Source organism: Lathyrus oleraceus, chromosome 6 (assembly GCF_024323335.1).
Source record: "Lathyrus oleraceus cultivar Zhongwan6 chromosome 6, CAAS_Psat_ZW6_1.0, whole genome shotgun sequence".
NCBI lineage: Eukaryota > Viridiplantae > Streptophyta > Magnoliopsida > Fabales > Fabaceae > Lathyrus > Lathyrus oleraceus.
In genome coordinates, this window is record NC_066584.1 from 175,818,457 (window position 1) to 175,824,351 (window position 5,895).

Consider the following 5,895-nt stretch of genomic DNA (forward strand, 5'->3'; position numbering starts at 1 on the left):
ATTTTGTTCGTACTACTTCCCTTTTCCTTTGGAAACAATAAAAGCGCGGTGACGACTCTTGCTATATGAGTTAAGTTAATCAATAGCTCCATCTCAAATTTTTTACCGCTACAGTCCAATACAGCTTGAACACAAGGGACTTACCTTCTTAAGTGATCAAGGGTCTTTTGATCACTTGAATAAGCTTGGGGAATTAAGCATAATGTAAAGGAATTAGTTGATCAAAGTAAACTTTGACCAACACAATCAATGGGAAAATATTAGTTGATTTATTACAATCTAATGAATGGGTTAATCAGTCCAATTAAATCATATGATTCTACACAAACTTAAACTAGGGGAACATGCAATGGTTAATGTGTAATCAATAAACATTAATATTCATATGAGAAACAAATGATTAAAATGATCAATTAAACCTAAACAAACCATAAGCTAAGGGAGCATACATAACATGAACTTTCTAAACCCTAGGGGTAAAATGGTCAATATGCACAAATTGAAGCATTTAGGGAATTAATTCAAAAATCTAAAAATCTAATTAACCACTAATTAACCTAATTATCTAATTAGCCTAATTAATCATAATTAACCTATTAATCACAATTAACCTATTAATCACATGAAAAAATTAACAAATATTGATGGTTATATAAAAAACAGAAAGTGAAAATCAAATTAAGAAATTAATTAAGATTGATTAAGATAATTAAATTAAGTTAAATTAAATTAATTATCATGAAGAGAGAGGGTGCGATGGCCAGGCAGGGGTGTGCAATACAAGCAATTCGTTTGGGCCTTAGGTTGAAAACCAGTCCAAACCACAAACAACAAAAAGAAATGCTGACATTCTGAAGTGAAGCTTCCAAAACACGCTTATGCAATAAGTTATAAACACAAAAGAAATGTTCACCAAGATGAAGCAGACGCCAAAAAACGCTTATGCAGAACAAGCTCCAAACTCATCCTCACGTTTCACCATTCAACATGCTTATGGATTCGCGTTTTCAGCCATTCTCATCTCAATTCATCCATTCAAATGCCTCATCAACCACGAATTCAATAACAACATTCCTAATTGCGTATAACATCAACATATTTGATCAAAACTGAAACTCAATCGAAACGCGGATTGAAGCAAGAAGAAAGAAAACTCACCGGTTTTGACGCAATGGTAAAAAATAGGTATCAATTATGTATGCTTCTTTTTATTCTCCGGCTTCTTCACTTTCTTCTCTTTATGAGAAATTTGTGATGTGTCGAATCATTGTGTGAATTGAGAGGTTCTGAGAGATAGCGAAGAGAGGTTGAGAGTGATTTGTGCTCTGTGATTTGTTTGCCTTTTGATGAATTTAGATGCATGCATGTGAACATGATGAAGAATGATTTTGATATGTTTCTGGTTTATGATACGTTTCTAATTTGTGATGCATTGTGAATGAATTAAGAAGCTCTTGGATTTTTCTGTATGAATGAAAGAAGAAGATTTTGGATTTTTCTGTATGAATGAATGAAGAATGAAGATTTTGGATTTTTGATGAATGAGTGAAGAATCATCTCTTTGATTTGTGAGTGCATAATTTTATTTATAGAACTCAAATTTAGTTAGGAATGCACATGAAATTACACTCAAATTCACATGAAATTCAAAGGTAATTGCAAATGAGTAAAACAATTAGAGTTAGTTATTGACTCAAATTCAGTTAGTAAATTAGGTTCTCTGCAGTGCACTTGTATGGGCTTATCGTGGAATTCAATATTTAATATGCTGTTAATTAGAGTGCAGTGCACTTGTATGGTCCGTTTGGTGGTCTGTGACCTGGTCGGACCAGGTCAGACCATCAAATGGACTAGGTTGGTCCATTTGGTGGTCCGACCTAGACATGGACCAAGTCATGGACCGAGCCATGGACATAAGGGAATCTCAAATGAAAACATGATTTTTGGGGATGAAACATAGCAAAATGAATGGAAATAGGCCTTAAGGGTTAAGGAAAAGTCAGTTGTCTTTGGTCAATTGGTTGGCCAAAAAGTCAATTGTTGATCAAAAGTCAATTGTAGCAAACTTTGGACAATCTTGTGGTTTTTGTATACACGTGGATAATTTGTAAGGAAATGAATGAAAATGACATTTAGATGGATTTGTATGAATTACAATGAATAAAAAAATTGAATGTAGACTGTTGATCTTGACAACACCATATGAATGGATGCAATAACTATGAATCAAAACTTAAGAGCTTGAAAACACCATATGAATGAACATGTAGGTTAGGTAACAAGATGCATGAATCAAAACTAAAGAGCTTGCATAGTATATAACGTGAAGTTTCTTGTCTTTTCACTGTCCTAAAATAGCGCCTATGACATAGTCACTAGTGCCACACATAATCTCAAATGGTTGACTCTAATCAGGAAGTTGCATGGTAGGTGCATGTATTAGTGCTTGCTTAAGGAGATTAAACGATTCTATGCATTTTTCTTCGAAAATAAATTTGGCTTCTTTTAATAGAAGACTGATTAATGGTTTAGTAATCTTAGAGAAGTCTTTAATAAAGCGTCGGTAGAAACCGGCGCATCCAAGAAAGCTTCTAACTTCTCTAACCGTTTTAGGTGGTTGGAGATTTTCAATGACCTCAGTTTTTGCTTTATCAACCTCAATTCCTCTTTCACTTTAACGCACCTTTCCAACACCTTTTCTAAGTTATCTAGGCATCCTTCAAAAGTAGATCCGCATATGGAGAAATCTTCCATAAAGACTTCCATGATATTATCTACTGCAAATATTGCCATCATACATCATTGGAAGTTCCATAGGGAAATGTGAAAGTAGGGAAATGTTTTACTCTAATCAGGAGCATTGCATAGTCCAAATGGAATTCGTCGATAGGCGAAAGTTCCACAGGAAAATGTGAAAGTAGTTTTCTCTTAGTCACCTGGATGAATTGGTATTTGTAAAAATCCTGAATAACCGTCTAAATAACAAAAATAAGAGTGTTTATCTAAACGTTCAAACATTTGATCAATGAACAGAAAGGGAAAATGATCCTTCCAGGTTTCTTTATTTAGCTTCCTATAGTCTATACACATACACCATCCAGTCTCTACTCATTTGGCTACAAACTCTCCTTTTTCATTCTTAACAACCACGAGCCATTCCTTTTTAGGTACGATGTGCACTGGACTAACCCATTGATTATTGAAGATTGGGTAGATTATTCCAACACCAAGTAATTTAAGTACTTCTTTCTTAACCACATCGCTCATAATAGGGTTAATTCTCTGTTCGTGTTCTCTAAAGGTTTTTGAATCCTCCTTGAGCATAATTATGTACATGCACACAAATGGGCTTATTCCCTTTATATCAGAAATGTTGTATCCTAAAACTGTAGGATATTTCTTCAATACCATTAAGAGTTTCTTTGTTTCCTCTCTATTAAGATTGACACTAACTATGATCGGGTGATCAAGTGGTTTATCAAGAAAATCGTATCTTAGGTTTTTAGGTAATACCTTAAGTTCTACTAATGGCTGCTTAGAGCTTGGCAAAAGATTTGGTGTAAGAGATAAACACTCCCTAAGACTGTCATCTTGACAAAGTTTAAGGAATGCATCATCTTCTAATATAGATGGTGCAGGAATCGTTATGAATTCAATATTCAGAGGTGTTTCTGACTCCAGTTCTTTCAATCATTCATCAACAATATCCATAAAATAACATGTATTGTCTATTGCTGGGGCTTTAAGAAATTAGGAAAGAATAAACTCAATTTTCTCTGATCTTACCTCAAATGTCAACTTCCCTCTTTTTACATCAATTATCGCTCCGGTTGTGGCTAAATAATGTCTTCCTAAGATGATAGGTATGTTATAGTCTTCCTTTATACCCATTACTACAAAGTCGGTAGGGATATAAAATTGACCAATTCGAACTGGAATATTTTCCAGCATTCCCACAGGGTATTTAACAGAAAGATCTACCAATTAAAGTGATATTCTAGTAGGTCTCAAGTCTCCTAACTTAAGTTTTTCACATATGGAAAGATGCATTAGACCGACACTAGATCCAAGATCACATAATTCCTTGTCAATGACAAATTTTCCTATCACACATGGCATAGAAAAACTACCAGGGTATTTCAAGTTAGGTGGCATATTTTTTTTGATAATGGCACTACACTATGTAGTGAGTGCCCCAGTCTCGTCATCCTTAAGTTTCTTTTTATTCGACAAGATCTCTTTTAGGAACTTTGCATATGATAGCATATGAGTGATAACCTCAGTGAAAGGTATAATGACATGAAGTTGTTTCAAGAGCTCTATGAATTTCTTAAACTGACCCTCATTCTTGGATTTGGCTAGTCTTTAAGGGTATCATATCTTTGCTTTATAGGGAGGTGGAGGTACGTATGGTTTTTCTTTCTCAACAACCTCTCAGTAGTCGGTGTAGTCTCCTCATCAGTTGTTTTTCCCACTTGGTCTCCCTCAATGACCTTTTCAGATTCTTCCTCTACTCTTCTATACATCGTAGGGTTTTCAACTCTTGGAGCTACGGGCTCGTCTAACTCTGTCCCACTTTGTAGTGTGATAGCGTTTGCATGCCTTTAGGGGTTGGTTAAGGCTGGCTTGGAAATGTGCCAGCATGAGCAACAATGACCGCTTGCTACTGAGCTACTTGAGTTATTTGAGTTTCAAGCATCTTGTTATGAGTAGCCACGACACCAACCTTGGTTACCAATTGTTTCACCAGCTCGTTGCTATGAACATTTTGGTTCATGAATTCTTTGTTCTGCTGGGTTTGTGATGCAATGAAATTTTCCATGATTAGCTCTAGATTTGATTTTCTAGGAATATGAGGAACATAAGGGGCTCCTTTTTGTAAATTTTGAGAGTTGGGAGGTGGATGGCTAGGCGAAAATGATTCGTTACTGTTCTTGTAGGAAAAATTAGGATGGTTCCTTCATCCAGGATTATAGGTGTTGGAGAAGGGGTTTCCTTGCACATAGTTGACTTGGTCGGACACAGTTTTGTTTAGGATGTGGTAATCAGTGGCTATATATCCATGGACTCAACAATTTTTACAGTTTTGTGCTACAACAACCACGATGGTTGGGGTGGTTATGGCCAAGTTATTGATCTTTTAGGTAAGTGCCTCGACTTTAGCATTCACATGATCAAGCCTATTGACTTCAAATATTCCTCTTTTCTGTTGGATTTTCTCGACTTAAACTTGTTCGGTTCCCCATTGGTAATGATTATGGGCCATGCTTTCAATAAGCTAGTATGCCTCTTCGAAAGGTTTGTTCACTAAGGCTCCGCCAGCGGCAACGTCTAGGGTTATCCGTGTGTTATAGAGTAGACCGTTATAGAAGGTATGGATGATACATTATTGTTCTAATCTATGATGAGGACAAAGTCTTATCATATCTTTATATCTTTCCCAAGCGTCAAAAAGTGATTCTCTTCGATCTGTCTAAATGCAGTTATATGATTCCTCAGTACTGTCATCTTGCTTGGCGGGAATATATATGGCTAAAAATACCTTTTTGAGTTTATTCCATAAGGTAATTGAGTTTACAAATAGATTGTAGCCATGATATGGCTATATCTCTCAGGGAAAATGGGAATAAACGTAATAGAATGGCCTCTGGATTGGCACCATTATTCTTTATTTTGTCTGCATATTATACAAACACTGACAAATGAAGGTTCGGGGTCCTCGGTGGGATTTCCAGAGAACTGGTTATGTTTCACAATTTGCACCAGAGACGGTTCAATTCAAAATTGTTCTCCTGGATTGCAGGTGGAACAATGCTTGAGTGAGGCTCGTCCTGAGACGAAACAACGTAATCTTTAAGAGGTTTAGTATCCGGTTCAGCCACAGGAATAAATATG

General features: G+C 35.9%; 1 non-coding gene across 1 annotated transcript; it reads left to right on the forward strand.

Moving 5' to 3' along the window:
• Positions 1-5,396: 5,396 nt before the first annotated feature.
• On the forward strand, positions 5,397-5,502 carry LOC127098708 (small nucleolar RNA R71). Its single transcript, XR_007793411.1, has one exon. It is a non-coding gene; the product is annotated as a small nucleolar RNA R71 (small nucleolar RNA).
• Positions 5,503-5,895: the final 393 nt, after the last annotated feature.